A 17,833-nucleotide genomic window follows, 5' to 3' on the forward strand; every position below is an offset into this window, starting at 1 on the left:
AAGGTATGAAGGAGTCAACGCTGGAAGACTGACAGAACGTGGGGGTTGAAGGAGAAGCAGGAGACAAGGACGAGGCAAGATTTCTCTCCGGAGATGACAGGTGGTTTGATATTGGTCTATACTGGGATGGAGAGCCCTGGAGGAAGACCTGATTTGGATGAAGGAGCTGATGGATTTAGTTCCACGTGGGCGGGCTCTGAAGTGCCCAAGGAAATGTCAGATAGGCATTTAACAAACGGAAACGTCTGGCCCGAAAATGCATATCGTGCTTGGAAATCTGAATTTATTACCAAAGCTGTTAGCTTGTTCTAAATAAAAATAAGAGGACACTATTCATGTTATTGACAGGTTGTCATGTTTGCCTTAGCAAAGTCAACTTTTTTCATTTGGGGCAGGTTATTTATTTTTCATCAAAAGGATTTATTAAGATTTTCAATATACTATAAATTTGATATTCCCTCTTTTCACCATAACTCAGAAATTACAAGGTCGTGTTTGCCACAGGAAATAAATTTAGAACATGAGTGTGCATAAATGTGACCACTGTGCAAAAACAGTCGTGCGAGATCTGGAAGTGGGTGTTGGTTTTGCAGGCATGCCACCTTCTGAGACCAAATATGAAATATTACAAAGCCTTTGCCCTGGAAAGGAACTTCTTATGAGTTTAGAATTTTAAGATAATAAAACACAGAACTAATAAAGTCTTCAAAGTTCCAAGTATCCCAGTCTGTCATTTTCTTAGAACCAACCTGAAGCTACCATATTGCAGCAGGAAGAAAAAGGTAATATCTAATCATGTAGGGCCCATCTATATGGACTTAGTGAATCTCCATGAACAAAAAGAATTTTTACGTTTTTATGTTAAACAACAGAATGTGAAGAGAATTGCTAATTCTGAAGAGCGCCTAGATTCAGAGAACTTTTTATCACATGTTAAAAATGCTTCAAAGAAGAATGAATTAGAAGAAAGTGAAACTCTTATCAGACCTGCTTCTGCTTCTCTAATGATTTTCTTATCAACAACTCCCTCTTGGGTTAAGCTGGATATGCCACACTTTTGCTTCAGCGTCTCCTAAGTCTCAGCTGAAGATGTGGAGGTTCCTCACTCTGTAGTGGGGTTCAGTAGCCATCCCCCGCATTTTGCTTGGTACACAATAGATATTCAGAAAGTATGAATTCACTTTCTTCACATTAGCATTATTTTCGAAGAAAAATCTTATGCCAGGATCTTTAATTTCACTGGAAACTGTTCCTCATCCAAAGTTTTAAAATCAGTTAATCGGGAACTATTTGTTCATTCTAAAGGAGCTAGCCTATTTTGCCTTACCACAAATAGTTTTGATATTAACTTCTTATCTTTCGAATATGTAATATACTGGGGACCTGATTTCCCAATAACTCACCTACTTTTGTATCTTTTTTTGTTCTCCGCATTTATAGCATCCTATGGTCATTTCTTGTTGACCTACTTGTTGTGGTCAAACTTGTGATGTAGGGCTGCAAAACTTGCTCACCTAATCTCTAGCTCCCTATTGTCTGTTCCCTTGCCCCACTCAGGTCAGTCCTCTATTGTTCTCTGCCATTCACTTCTCTCTGCTGTAGCCCTAATGCTCCTCCTGTGCCCAGCAGACTGCCATCCACTTCTTATTTGACACACGGCTCGTAATTTACTCTATATAACCTTTGTCTTCAGTGTCAGTATTACTAACCACCCACTATGAAGACACAAGGACAGCTGGCATAAAATCAAATTACTTATTTTCCTTTTCTAATGTTTCAGGTCTTAAAGGTAATTTTATACACGAAACATTTTATTACTCACACCAAATTCACAAGAAAAAAAAAAGGAAGCTATGTGAAAAATATTACCTGGTTGTTAGGGTAAGATCTTATCCTAAAACTGTTAAATACTTCTGCATACTGTCAAACATTTCTGCATAACCATTGGAAAAATTCATTAACTCTCTGGGTTGTGATTTGTTTTCACTGCCAAGGTCTTCAGTTCTAGGGTCTCATAAATCTACAAAAATGAATTCTTCTATTACACAGAAGTTAGACGTTCAATAATGTCAGCCATCTAGAACAGCTCGGAATTGGGAGGCTGAATTAAAAGCATGAATTTGGCAGCAAAGAAGTAACTTTTCATTATCCAGCAATGATGGAAAGGGTTTAGGGAACCACAGATTCAACTTAGACTGTAATTGTGTGGTTCATAAACAGGGGGATAACCACAAAGAAATACGTTGTTGGCTGTCTTTATTATAATGCCAAGACATTTTGGATATAAGCCAAGAAATAGAGGAGGCTTAAGAGAAAAAGAAGACAGAAGAAAGAATAAAGGAAATCCATTGTTAAATAAGACCTATTACTCTATAATCCTCCCAATAAATTCTGACATTTGATAGAATTCAACAGCCATTCCTTATAAAAACTTAAAAACCAGAGCATATTTAATAGAAACATGGGTATTTTTTCCATAGTCAACAGCATATTTAATGGAAAAAGTCAAGAAATTTTTATGAAAATCAGAAAATAAGTCAACAACCTGCTTGCACAATCACTATTGTTTTCTTTGAGAAAACCTACTTAGTGTGTACTTGGAACATAAAAAGTATTAAGTAAAATACAATTTTATTCATTTCAGAGGAATCGATTGAATGCCTCAAATTAGAGTCAAAAATGGATGGAATTATGACTTGAGCTTAGTAAAGTAAGCATGCTAAAGCAAATAGCATCATCTGTGGTTCATGAGTAAATTACAAATAGGGAGTGTCCTAAAGGTTGCACATAAAGTCACCATACATAGGGGAAACAAGACTAACGTACTTGTATTTACAAAATGTTCACTATAAAATTTTACAAAGTATTTACAGAATATTCTATACCTGTCGGCCACTTCTTTATATAACAGCATTCATGGTGACAACCTATTATGAATTACTTAGAGACAAATTTTAAAGAAATAAAACTGTTGATGATATCGAGGGATTAAAGGATCTCTTAGATCCCCACAGGCTCCAGAGACAGCCTCATCTCATTGTGAGAGGAGCGTCCCACATGTACACATGTGCATTGGTGTGTACATGTGTGCAGATGGTTTGGAGGCACCTTGAAAGGTAAAACCTGTTCTCTAGATTTTAAGTAGTTTAAATGGTGATTGTTACTGAAGTTTCAATGCCTGTATTATCCATTCCCTGCCTCTCTCCTGCAAACTGTGTTTTTCAAGTCCCCTTGCACACCGGATTCCCAGCCAGTGGGAGACAAAGGCAGAAAACCATGAAGGTTACAAGGTCCTTTTCTCTCTCTCGGACAGCTTTTCTCAGCAGTGATTGTATCCTTGTTACCCAGCTCCGGGGGCAGTCCCTACTGATGTTGAAGCTCCCTCGGATAGAGCTAACCCTGGATTCTGATAACATCTCCTCCTCTGGTCTTTCTAGTCCTAGGAATACAATTTGGCTTTTTGCCCTGGCTGCTCTGGGTTACTCCACTGCTTCCCTTTGGGCTGCTCAAGTCTCTTCCTTGTCACCCGCATTAAATGTCCTCTATTTAAATACCCCACAAGGCACCTGGTGTTTGACTGGACATTGAATTACACAAGCACATTATACTATTTTTCTTTATTTAAAAAAAAAATCTATATAGAATAATACCTGGCACACAGTAAACAACCAGTCAATATTGTTGATTGAATGCATTACAGAACAATGAGACCAAGAAAGAAATGAACTGATCAAATTACTTGCAGAGGTATTCAGTCATCTAAAGCTAATGAGAAGATCCACACATATACATAATTAAATTAGATCACATGGATTGTGTTTATTTAGTCATTAGAAAAGAGAATTGAAGGTGCCCCTGTCTTTGACCCAGTGCTAATTGGAAAAACATTGCAGAGGTATGGGTCAGGGATTTTTTAAAGAGTGCCTTTTCAAAATAAGACATTAGAAAGTCAGCTTTGGGGGCTGGTAAGTTGCCAGCAAAAGGGGAAGCAACACGGGGGAGTTTTTTTTAAACTTAAAGCACTCTCTTCTGAAACCCAGCACATTATTTGAGCAAATTTATATTTCCAGGAAAAATGCTGATTTCTGTTATCCTTTATTTATTATTATTTTTTATTGTAACAAAGTAGCATCTTCTTGTGATAAAAATTCAAAGTGCCTTGTGGTTAAAAAGTAGTAGCTTCACCCTACCCACCTCCATCCCCACAAATGTGACCAAGGTAAATGGTTCATGTAACTGAGATAATGGTCTATACTATGTGTATGTTAAGAATGTGCAAATTGTATGTTGCTTTGCTAGCTATTTTTCAGTTTCTTTCATTACTAAAGAGAGTAACTGAATATCTTTATCTTTCCATAACTCTTTGCCTTTCTTTTTAATAGCTGCATAGACAGTATTCTGTTTTATGGACAGAGCTAGTGTGTCAGGCTCTTTATAGAGGGGTCATTAGATTTTTGGCATTGACTTTCATCCTAGCAGATGCCAACCTGAAGCAAAATAAGGAGAGTTTTGCCATAGATTCATAATGTTCCAACTTCATTTAAACATCTGCTAGAGTAGATAAAAATCTTAGTGGCTTTAAAATTTCTACAGTTTCCAAACACACCTGAATATATGTGTATATATGGATATTTGATTCTGGCATTTTGGAAATCTTCACTTAAAAGTTCTTTCGAGGTCAGTTTGTGACTTGCGAATAAGAATGTTATTCTATTGATATGAGAGTTCAGAGTTTATTCTAAAGAAATGATGTCATGGGCGGCGCCTGTGGCTCAGTGAGTAGGGCGCTAGCCCCATATGCCAAGGGTGGCGGGTTCAAACCCAGCCCCGGCCAAACTGCAACCAAAAAATAGCTGGGCGTTGTGGTGGGCGCCTATAGTTCCAGCTGCTCTGGAGGCTGAGGCAAGAGAATCGCGTAAGCCCAAGAGTTAGAGGTTGCTGTGAGCCGTGTGACGCCACGGCACTCTACCGAGGGCGGTACAGTGAGACTCTGTCTCTACAAAAAAAAAAAATAAATAAAAAATAAAAGAAATGATGTCACTATTTAACAGTTTTATTCTCTTTGCTATTTTTGTCCTGTGATTTTCATAGTTTATTCCACAGGTTACTCTTCACATTATGAAATGGTTCAAGAGAGATTTTTGATGATGAAGAAGAATTTATGGATTTTTAAATTAGGCCCTCCTCAAATATGCAGATCCAAAGTGTTAATTGCAAGTTAATGCCATTGAAACAATAACCTGGGCCCTGAGATAAATACCTTTTGTAAAGGAGCAATTCATGCTAACACGGAAAAACTATTATGATGGAGCTCTGTTGACAATTTGTGACAATTTGATCACAGGTAACAAAAGTGAGGAAGGTTAATGACTGCTTGGGAAATTATTACTTTGACTTTTGATTCAATCTTGCTTTCTATTGGAAGATAATCATACCACATTGCTTGTGAGTTTGTACCTGATTATTCTGCCTTAACTCATAAGAAAGATGTAAACTATCAACAGACATTTTCTAGAAATAAAAATTATAGGAAAACTGTAGAGTTTACCATTTTGTATCTTCGTACTGTCTATATACCCCATAACAACTCTACCTTCAGAAGAAGACAAAAATTGAGTGATATAATCGCCCTACCCAGAAAGTGATTGTAGTATCTCCATTTTGTTAAGAAGGCAAAGAAATGCATAATTATCTTGCAAATGTTTTTGTCCAAAATCAGCTTTGGTTATAATTATTTTGAAAGCATACTTGCTCAAAACTCATCATTTTCCATGATTATTAAAAAGTGTATGTCTGGACCTTCATTCCAATTTTAAGTTCCTTTTTTTAAGATAGAGGTAATTCAGTTACTAAATGTATTAAAAAATCAAAGAGTGACCTTTATTTGTCTTAATGTTAATATATTCAATTATTGAGAGGAGAGGAAATGTCTCATAATCTCGGTCATTCTAGACAAGTGGAATTTTTATCCTTATGTACGTATTAAAATATAGCAACAGCATGAGAGGCAATCTACATTTTCTGAAATACATGAAAATATATTTTTAAAAACATTTGATTTTTAATATAAAACAACTTTCGACCTAAGTTTATTCTTGTAATTTTTTTGTAATTTATTTATATTCATGAAAATAAATTTGTATAAATCTTGTAGAAAATCAGAATGCCCCAGGGGTCCTCAAACTGCGGCCCGCGGGCCACATGAGGCAGTATGATTGTATTTGTTCCCGTTTTGTTTTTTTACTTCAAAATGAGATATGCATAGGAATTTATTCATCGTTTTTTTTTTTTTTTTTTTAAACTATAGTCTGGCCCTCTAACGGCATGAGGGACAGTGAACTGTCCCCCTGTTTAAAAAGTTTGAGGACCCCTGCTGGCCTACAGCAATATTTTTTGCTTTTAGCTTTCTATTGGAAATATTTAAATGTTTTTGTCTTTTCAATTCTTTTTTTCATGTGAAGTGTTGGAAGAGCCTAAAAATTTCATTTCATATAAACTTGGAATGTATTAACTTGGAATTCAGATTCTGAGGTCCTTCAAACAAGTGTTTAGACACGGGTGTGTCCAACTTGCAGCCCATGGGCTGCTTACGGATTTTTTGAGGACTGTTTTGCTTATCTGTGGTGTCTGATACTCAAGAAAAGTATGTATGGACCTTTTGTTTAGCTCATCAGCTTTCCTTAGCGTTTATGTATTTGATGTGTGCTCTGAGGCAACACTTATTCCGGGTTGTTGCAGAAGAAAAATGGTTGGACACCCTTGGTAGAGTACATTCAGGAAAGTTTTTCAACATTGACAGTATACAATTACTAGATTATTTTGAATTCTTCCTTTGATGACTGACCATTGGATTATTATTGTTAAAGACAAAAATCACCACATAATTAATTTAAACACCTAGTTGGCTTTTATTTGTGAGTGTAGAATGGGGCAACACCATATTGGATAAAATAAAATGAGTGTTGTGCTGAGTGAGAGGAACTTGGCTTTATAGCCAGAAAAGGGCAAAAGAAAGCAGAAACAGAGAACAAAAAGCAAATTGGATGTTTCAAAGTTACTATTTTTGGAGAGTTTAAACAGAGGGGACTTTCTTATTACTCTGGATCAGGTTGACTACAGTCACTTTTGTTTTTTGGAAAATTATTTCATTTCAAAGTTCAGTTTGGTTACATGTCACTTTAGCACAAGTGACTCCATTCTGGTTTTTAATTTTTATTTTTAAGGTAAATTTATTTCAGGTTAATGTGAGGGTACAAACAACCAGGTCAAAATATTTGATTTTGTTAGGTAGAGTCCCCATTGTGCTTATGTCCACCACACGAAAGGTGTGCCAAACCCCCCACCACATGTCCATTCCGTGACAGCACCCCAACCCCCTTCCTCTCCTTCACTACCCCTCCCCCCAAACTTGAATTGAAATGAGCTTTTCTCTTTTGTGGGCATGCATTAGATCAGCTGCTGGCTTTGTGTTAGTATTGAGTACTTTGGATAATTGCTTTTCTATTTTGGGGATACTTTACTAAGAAGAATGTGTTTCAGCTCCATCCAGGATATTACAAAAGATGTGACGTCACCATCATTTTTATGGCTGAGTAAGTATTCCATGGTGTGCACGTACCAAAATTGGCTAATCCATTCCTGAGTTGATGAGCATTTAGGTTGTTTCCACATCGTGACTTGAGCTGGGATAGACAGTCTAGCACGATTGTCCTTATGATAAAGTGATTTTTTTTCTTCTTGGTAGATTCCTAGTAATGAGATTACAGGGTCTTTGAGGATTCTTTATACTTCTTTTCAAAGAGGCTGTATTAGTTTGCAGTCCCACCAACAGTGTGAAAATATTCCCCTCTCTCCAGATCACACCAGCATCTGCAGCTTTGAGACTGTGATATGGGCTAATCTTACTGGGGTTAGGTGATATCTCAGGTGGTTTTGATTTACATTTCTCTGATGATTAGTGACAATGAGCATTTTTCTTTTTTTTTTCCCTTTGTACTTTTTTTACTTATTATTTTTAATTAATTTTTTTTTTTTATTGTTGGGGATTCATTGAGGGTACAATAAGCCAGGTTACACTGATTGCAATTGTTAGGTAAAATCCCTCTTGCAATCATGTCTTGCCCCCATAAAGTGTGACACACACCAAGGCCCCACCCCCCTCCCTCTGTCCCTCTTTCTGCTTTTCCTCCCCCCCATAACCTTAATTGTCATTAAGACAATGAGCATTTTTCATATGTTTTTTAGCCATTCGTCTCTCTTCCTTAGAGAAGGTTCTGTTCATGTCTGTTGCCCACTGATATATGGGATTGTTGGCTCTTTTTTTTGTTGATGAATTTGAGTTTTCTGTAGATCTTAGTTATCAAGCCCTTCGATTTGTAATATGCAAGTATTTTTCCCCCCCATTCTGAAGCTTGTCTGTGCTTGGGAGTTGTCTCCTTAGCTGTACAGAAACTTTTCAATTTAGTTAAATCCCATTTTAATTTATTTTTGTTGTTGTTATAATTGCCATGGACATCTTCCTCGTAAAAATCTTTCCCCGGGCCGATATCGCCATTCTGGTTTAGTTTGGTCTGGTCTGCCAGGCCCTAGTGTGAGAGGCTAGTGCAAACCCCTTGTCTACGGTAAACTTTTGTTAACAACATGATAGAATCAATTAAAGTAAATGTCCCTTAAATTTTCAAAGCCTTCACTAAAAAAGAAAATCTTTTCTGTAGTCTTTATTGTTTAAAATTGTATTAAAATGACACTTAAAGAGATAAAAGGATTATTTTTGTTTATCTAATTTTATTTTGCATCTGTTTTTATGCAAAGAGTATTTAGGGTTTCTAGTCAGAAAGTTGTTTTTTTTTTTTATTAAAGAGACAAATTCTCACTTTATCACCCTCTGTAGAGTGCAGTAGTGTCACAGCTCACAGCAACCTCCAACTCCTGGGCTTAGGCGATTCTCTTGCCTCAGCCTCCCAAGTAGCTGAGACTACAGGCGCCTGCCACAATGCCTGGCTATTTTTGTTGTTGTTGCAGTTTGGCTGGTGCTGGGTTCAAACCCACCACCCTAGGTATATGGGGCTGGTGCCCTACTCACTGAGCCACAGGCACTGCCCTCTAGTCAGAAAGTTTTAAGTGAACACATAGAAACATTATAAGGATGATTGATATTCACTGCTTAGTAGAAGGAAGTATTTTGGGTAATTTTCTTTTTAAGAACAGTTCAATGTAAAGGCTTGTTAAATCCACAACCATACCTAAAAATGTATACTTATATGAAGCAAAAGATAAGGAATACAGTTAATGAACAGGAGTGAGTCAGAGGAAAGTAATCATTATTTATCTGATATTAATGCACAAATAAGACTTGATAGCTTCCTACTGTTGGCATGCTTAAAAACAATGTCCTTCTGCTTCAAATAGATTTAAGGTCAGTGATATCTTTATAATTTTATAAGTTAGCCACATGATTACTTAGAAGAAATCTAGAAAAGGTTAGCCTAGAAATTCAATGGTTTAATTCTTTACTTTTTTTATTTCAGGAAAAATTGAGGACTTATTTTATATCAGAAAGATGCCTTCATTGTTTACTGTTTGCTAAAGTATGATTATATTTAGTTCTTTTTATCTTGTAATATTCTAAACAAAAGTCGAAGCATAGTGGCATTTTTCTTGACTATTTTAAAATTTTATTTTGTTTTTGATCCAGATTTTCTAAATTTGTTTTTTGCTGTCTTGACTCTTATTTTACATTACCTTGGGGATACTTTCTAAAAGCAATAGAACCTCTGTAACAAACGATTCAAGAAATGGAGATGCTTATCATAAGGAGCTAGGCCTTCTGTACTGATAGGTACACATAGTGTTTGGTGTCTGAAAATAAGGTGAACTCAAAGAGGTGGTCAGTGTAGGGGGGTGGTCAACTGTGGAGGTTGACCACTGTATATAAAATGCATCAGAAGTCCTTGATTCTTTTGGATTCTCTTTAAGTAAAAAGATAGTCTTTCAAAAATTGATTTTTTAAAAAATTTTATACTTATTCGTTACTGAGTTTTCTGTAGAGGTATTTTTATCAGTCAGGCTTTAAAATTATAGTATTAGGGAATTGAGGAAAACAAAGAGTAATTGCCTGGATTCTAAAATTATATGGCAAGATTTTCAGAGAAAATAAATTTCTCAGATTTTCAATTTCTCGATGTGTAAAATGTATTACTGCAAGCATTCCAGGTATCCAAAGATTGTATCATCACTTAGAATACTTTGAACACCAGACCCCTAATTCTATTGGTCACTGCAAAGGAAATAAAATGGTATTCGACTTTTTGGTGATGTGCATGTGCATGTGAACACATGTACATACATAAAAGCGTATATATTTTATATGACATTTTATGTAAATATCATATAGCTTATATATAAATTTATCTTCTATTTTTTTCTGGCTTTCTGTGCTCTACTCAACCCTCCAACCCCTTTCTGAACATAGGAGAGAGGTACACCCCATCATACAGATTCCACTGGAAACTAAGGAAAGCAAACTGAGGTGTCAGAACGTGCTGACAAGTCTCAATAAATCATTCTGGATCTGAAATAATCTGTAAAAACCGTTTGGCTTACAGGATCAGTGTGATTACTCTCTTATAGGAGATACATAGGAGCTAGAATTTTATGGAGATTTATGGTTCTAGAATTTTTAGGGGTATTTCAGTTGTCAACCATACTTTTCTGTTTTTCCAAATGCAGTGGGTCCCCAGGGTGAAGCTTTTTGCTGATTAAGGAAGAGCACAAACCATGACACAACGGCCGAGACTCAAGTTCTCAGTCCTTACAAGTCCCTTAACCTCTTACGAGATTTCTCTGTTTTCAAATGACATCGTAAGAAAGGTTCATAAAGCATAAAAAACATTTATTTTCTATAGAATGGTTGTTTCTTTCTTGACAGTTTCAATAAGATATGTGCATATCTCTTCTTTTTAATTTTTTTTTTGACAATTACTTACCATTCGTTTTTAAGAAATGAAACCCAAAAATCTCTTCTTTTCAGCTAACACAAATGAAAGACTAAGGAAATCTATTGTTCTGCTGATAAAAGTTTTTATGAAACAATGAGTGGTGGAATCATACATGCTGAGAGTTTATCTTTACAGCTTTGAATAGCAAGGAGATCTAATTTCCTCAGGAAAAGCCTTCATAATTAAAAGGTAGTCTTAAAGATTTAGCAAGACTATTATAAAAAAACTAGAAGCAACCTAAAGGCCTGTAGTCTAAATTATTTTATCTAAAAACTATAAAGTGTTTTTAATCAGATGTATATAAATACAGTGATCAATAATCAGTGTTTCTTTTCTATAAATTAAAACAAATTTACAAAAGGACAGCATGTTATGCATTCAGTCGCTTCCTGTCATGTAGTCCTTTAATATAGTTTTCCTAAAGGAGCTGTTTCAGAAATCATTTTTTTCATTCATGAGAATAAAACTTGGCCAACCTCGGATAAATGTTTGTTCTGGAGCTTACAAAGACTTTAAAGGTCTTTCAGATGAATAGATGAATAGGGATAGTTGTGGGTTTTCTTTTTTAATAGAAAACAGTGAGAACAAAATGAACCTTTTTTTTTTTTCTTTGAGACAGAGTCTCATTGTGTCGCCCTCAGTAGAGTGCTGTAGCATCACAGCTCACAGCAACCCCAAACTCCTGGGCTTATGCAATTCTCTTGCCTCAGCTTCCCAAGTAGCTGGGACTACAGGTGCCCGCCATAATGCCTGGTTATTTTGTTGTTGTTGTTTAACAGGCCTGGGCCAGGAACCCACCAGCCCCAGTGTATGTGGCCAGCGCTCTAACCACTGAGCTATGGGTGCTGAGCACAAAAAATGAACCTTTTTATTTGTTTGTGTTTTTCAAGCTGTCATCCTGGGTAGAGTACCGTGTTGTTTGAGCAGGTCCCAGCCGGGCTTGAACCCACCAGCCTCGGTGTTGTACCGGATTCGAACCTGCCAGCCTCGGTGTATGTGGCCAGTGCCTTATCCACTGAGCTACGGGCACCACCCAAAACGAACCTTTTTGAGAAATGAAAATCCCTTTTAGCTTTGCTATCTTTCATATATTACAGTATTTTTTACTAATAGATTACTTTAGACATTTTATGTAGATTAGCGTATATAAATTTTTGAGATAAAAGCTTCCACTGTTGTCCAGGCTAGGGTCATTTGGGACATTGTAGCTCACTGCAACCCTCTACTCCTGGGCTCAAGTGATCCTTCCACATCAGCCTCCCTAGTTGTTGAGGTTCTTGTGGACCCCAACATGGGGCAGTGGTCAGCACAGGAGATAGCACTGGAGAAATCACGAGACTTTACAGGACATTATAGCATATAGCCTGGAAACTTTTAAGAGCATACGCTGTTTCATGTGCCAGCACCAGCCTGAAAACAATGCAGGCCCTGTCCTGCTTCTCAGGCTTTTTTGGGGGTACATAATAAAGTTATATGCAAGAATGCATAGCGGTCGGTAGTCAGAAGTCAAGGTTAAAAATGGGAGAGGGGAGATCACAGTCCCCAGGAAGACTGGGTGAAGGGCAAACAGAGACATAGGGTAATGGAACATCTGAAAGACCAGATGATGTATACAGCCAGAAGAGAAAGTGGGGAAACAAATTTCACCTCTTTGAGCTATTTAAACCTTCCTAACCTAGTCCGCCTGCGCTGCAGGCGCAGAGATAGTCTCTGCAGAGATAGTCACATAGACATCCCCCTGACGGGGCACTTTACCCTGAGTTGGAAGGTCAGTGATGAATTCAGCCTATCTACTCTCACCCCTTGTAGCTAGGACTGCAGGCGTGTACCACCATGCTAATTTGTTTTATTATTATTTTTTCTTTTAGAGATGGGGGTCTCACTGTGTTGCCCAGGCTAGTCCTCAAACTCCTGGGCTCAAAAGATCCTCCCAGCTTGGCCTCCCACATTTCTGGGATTATAGATGTGGGCCTATAATGTACTTGGTGTCTCTGGTGATGATGAACTAACTGTGTGAGTGTACCTGACCTGAACTAGCGAGGAAGTTTTGATCTGGCTGTCTACACTAAAAAAAACCTTTCATTTATTTATTTTCTTTTTCTTTTAGAATTTTGAAATATCCTTGGATTTGTCTTCCACATAACTTCTAAATACATCTTATCTAAATTCATCTCTACCTCTCTCATTGCTCTCTCAGACATTGTGAATTGTTTTCTCACTAGTTTCTCTAACTTCCACTCTCACCCTCTTCAAGTTACTCTCTAATTAGGTTTCTCCTAAACTTAAAAACCTTTTGGCATCTTTCCATTACTCTTTGAATAAACGCTGCTTTCCTCTAGCTGGTGGCCCTCGCATGTCCCCTCCCTAGAACTCTTTCCTAGGTGTCAGCAGAGCTTGATTCCCTCCCCTCTCCTATTTTGAGTATTGAGTCAAATGACCACTTTTCACTAAGTTCTTCTGTGACCACCCATTTGAGAGGACATGTGCATCATTGTGTCAGGGGTTACAGAGGATGGGTGGTGTTGAGAGCAAGTATGGATATGGAAGTGAAGTCTGGAGACTTCTGCGATAGTCAAGACTAGAAATGATGGTGACTTGGACTCAGTTTGTGATGTTAGAGAGGAAGTCACGTAAGCCAGTATGTGTTCTGTTTGAAGTTTAAAGTTCTCCCCTGTGGGTGGGATTTTGAGGTAATGAAAGAGAATGGATCAAAGATAGCCCCTCAGTTTTGTCTTGAGCTACTAGGTGGATGTTGGTGCCATAATGATATTGGTAGGCAGTAGAGGGAGATGGCTTTTTGGAGAGGTGAGACATTTAGAGCGTTGCTCTGGATTTGGGATGTTGCGATGCAGAGTGAAGATTTCAAATACACCATTGGCTATGGGCAGCTGTCTTTGGAGATGGAAGTTTTATAGTGGTCAACATACTGATGGTACGAGATTATCTAGGCCATTGTAGATAAGAGGATACAGGAATAAGTCCTGAGCCATTTTAATACTAAAAGTTTGAGCACCGTAGGTGAAGCCAACAAAGAAGGTTATGAAGACTGCCGGAGATACTGACAGAAGACCAGGAAAGTACAGTGCTGCAGAGGTCAGAAGAAACGAGTGCTCAATGAAGAAGTGATTGCTCAGTGAACATCATATAAACATCGGGGAAGATGAAAACAAAGAAGCGAATACTGGATTGCAACCAAGAGGTCCCAGGTTGTCTTTACCAGAGAATTCTCTGTGGCCAATATTGTGACCACTAGCCCCATGTGGCTATTTACGTTTAAATTTACTTTAAAATTAAAAATTCTTCAGTTACACCAGTATATTTCAGATGTTCGGTAACCCCATGGGACTTGTGGCTATCATATTCCACAGCGCAGATACAGAGCTTTTCCATCATACAGGAAGACTGGCTGTGTCGTGCTACTGTGGGTCTCTGAGTGGGCATGTCCTCCATTGTCCCAGTAAGACTCTTCTTCCGATGGGGAGGGGCACGGCCAGAGGGAGACCAGACAGGTCCCTCAAGGCACTAGGTCCAGTGTCCCTGATCTAAGGGAGATACTGCCCAAGAGTAGTGAAGGTGACAGTATGATTGGAGGGGTCCAGAAGAGCTGAGCAAGTAGGGACGGGCTATAGACAACTCTAGTTTTGCAATGAAAGTTATTGTCCTAGGCCTTTCTTTAATTGAATATAAATTCTCTTGTTTTCAACCTTAGGCCTATTGTAGATCAAGAACACTGGAGGAGGGCGGCGCCTGTGGCTCAGCGGGTAGGGCGCCGGCCCCATATGCTGAGGGTGGCGGGTTCAAACCCAGCCCCGGCCAAACTGCAACAAAAAAATAGCCGGGCGTTGTGGCGGGCACCTGTAGTCCCAGCTACTCGGGAGGCTGAGGCAAGAGAATCGCCTAAGCCCAAGGATTTGGAGGTTGCTGTGAGCTGTGTGACGCCACGGCACTCTACCGAGGGCGATAAGGTGAGACTCTAGTCTCTACAAAAAAAAAAAAAAAAAAAAAGAACACTGGAGGAGATGTCAGGGTGTGGGTTGTCTGGGAAAGTGTTACTCACCAGACAGTACTTAAACTAGCCTGAAATTGAGTCAGGTTCACATCTGCAGGGGGCAATTGATAGTCCTTCAGGGAGGAAAGAGAATAATATAGATATAGTTGTGTCTTAGACAAACAACACATCTAATCCTCAACAACTTTAAAAGGTGCACACTGTTGATAACTTCATTTTCCAGCAAAAAGAGTTCCATTTTTGTCTTGACAAATGAGATTCAATGAAAACTGAGGTTTTGTTCTGTAGATGTTTAAAAACCAAGTAGTTGAGTTAAAGTTTTAACTTTAGTAGCCAAAAAAATAATGTCCCTTTCTCTCCCCTATTAAATTTGGGGAAAAAGACCCAGAAAGGCAGCCTGATACATTCTCCAAATAACTGGTGTCTATTGCTAAGTTGGCTGCCTCTCCATTTTATCAGAGCATGTATTTTATAGTAGATTAGCCATTCGAGGTGGGACAGGAATATGATTACCTTACATATGATCATATTTAGTACCCCCCTTCCAATTTAACTTCCAACAAAAATTAATGTTTGTTAAAAATACGAGGTATTGGGCAGCACCTGTGGCTCAACGAGTAGGGCACCAGCCCCATATACCAGAGGTGGCGGGTAGTGGTTTACAAGAGACAACTGCCCTACCTTTCGTCATGTGGTTCCTTATGATTGAATTAACTGCTATTTGTCATACTGGGATGTAAGCTCCTTGAAGTAAAGATACGTGTTTATAAGATATGTGTGTATCTTTGCTTTACCCTGGAGTGGCCCACCTAAAGCTTTGCAGATAATTAGATATTTAATAGATACAGGCTGCCCTGAGTTGAGTGAACTATCGGGTCACAACTACTCAGTCAGTTTGGGGCCTGCAGTCTCCTCCATCTGTTTTCCTTCTGTGCTTGATCTTAAGGTGTCCTTCCCTGGCACATCTTTTCTATTTATAAAAAATGCAAATCCTCCTAGCACTTGGGAGGCCAAGGCAGGTGGATTGCCTTAGCTCAGAGACCAGCCTGAGCCAGAGACAGACCTCATCTCTAAAAATGGCTGGGCATCGCGGTGGCATCTGTAGTCCCAGCTACTCGGGAGGCTGAGGCAAGAAGATTGCTTGAGTCGAAGAGTTTGAAGTTGCTGTGAGCTATGACATCACAGCACTCTACTGAGGGCAACAAAGTGGGACTCTGTCTCAAAAAAACAAACAGAAAATGCAAATCCCGAACTGTGTACTACCTTGCAATCATTCTGATTGAACGTCATCCTGTTTGTGAAAGGCGAGTTACCAATTGGACAAGAACATTGAAATTTCTGCCTGACTCCTGCGGTACTGTGCCACAATTTCCTAAGGCTTATATGGTGGGGTTCGGTGCTTAAGCAAATAGAAGCTTTTGTGGTTTTCACCTCAAAATCAGTGCTTTTAAAACTATTTCCATGTTGGCTGGGTGAGGTAGCTCACGCCTATAATCCTAGCACTCTGGGAGGCTGAGGTTGGTGGATTGCCTGAGCTGACAGGTTCAAGACTAGCCTGAGCCAGAGTGAGACCTTGTCGCTAGAAATAGCTGGGCGTTGTGGCAGGCGCCCATAGTCCCAGCTACTGGGGAGGCTGAGACGAGAGGATCCCTTGAGCCCAAGAGTTTGAGGTCGCTGTGATCTATGATACCACAGCACCCTACCCACTGAGACTCTTTTTTTTTTTTTTCAGAGAAAAACAACTATTTCCATGTTTATTCACTAAATTCATTTACTTGCTTTGAAATTCAGAATTATTTAATTTCTTATAATCCACTCACGTTTAGTGCAAATAGTTTTTCTCATGCAGATAACTGCTTTAGTTTTTAATTAAGTTTACTGATTTTCCAATGAATTTGCTTATTAATAGAAAGATGTACGGTAAGGCATAATCTTTTATGTAACAATCTTTTATGTACAAACTTCAGAGGCTGTTAAAAATGAAACTTGGGGAGGGCAATATATGTGTTGACTTTAGCAAAGTAGAAGGAATGCTTAATTTGGCAGTCCTCACAATGATTGGATTACTAAATTTTGCATTCAGGGATTATTGTTTTAATATCACAGGAGATAGTTTACAAAGACACTAATGTAACAATATAATGAAAAGGAAAATTAAGAATGAGTGTGACTCCTGCCATGAAGGTTCCGAACGCCTACACATGCAGTGATTTCCTAAATCAGTGTCTCCTTCTGTATAATACTTTATATTTAATTCTGGCTCATGATATTTGCAATTCTTTAAAAATGTTTATAAGGTGCAATATCAAAACATTAGAAGCATTGATTTTGTAAGTTATTATTGGCTCTTATGGTTCAAATTCTACAATTTTTATTTATATCAACTCTTAACAGTAAAACATGGTCTGATGCCATGTAATTATCTAAGTTGCCTTTTATCAGTAAAACCAGAATCCAAAGTCTATAAAATCAGATTCTATTTTCAAAACAAAAGTGTTAACGTATGGCTGGGTGTGGTGGCTCACACCTGTAATCCTAAAACACTTTGGGAGACCAAGGCAGGTAGATTGCTTGAGCCAGGAGTTTCAGACCAGCCTGAGCCAGAGCAAGACCCAGACTCTAAATCTAGCCGGGCATTGTGGCAGAAGCCTGTAGTCCTAAAGCTCAGGAGGCTGAGGCAAGAGAATCGCTTGAGCCTAAGACTTTGAGGTTGCTGTGAGCTCTGACGCCACGGTACTCTACCGAGGGCGACAAAGTGAAATTCCGTCCCCCACCCCCCCAAAAAATGTATTGGGCATCAGTGATTTAAGAACTATGTCCATGGGCA

The 17,833-nt window shown here is 38.5% G+C and overlaps 1 protein-coding gene across 6 annotated transcripts in view; it reads left to right on the top strand.

Annotated features, from left to right (window-relative positions):
• Positions 1–17,833, top strand: part of KLF12 (KLF transcription factor 12) — a 490,726-nt gene that overhangs the window by 263,142 nt on the left and 209,751 nt on the right. The gene's annotated exons all lie outside the window — the stretch shown is intronic.

The sequence above is a fragment of the Nycticebus coucang genome, chromosome 15, assembly GCF_027406575.1.
Source record: "Nycticebus coucang isolate mNycCou1 chromosome 15, mNycCou1.pri, whole genome shotgun sequence".
Taxonomy (NCBI): domain Eukaryota; kingdom Metazoa; phylum Chordata; class Mammalia; order Primates; family Lorisidae; genus Nycticebus; species Nycticebus coucang.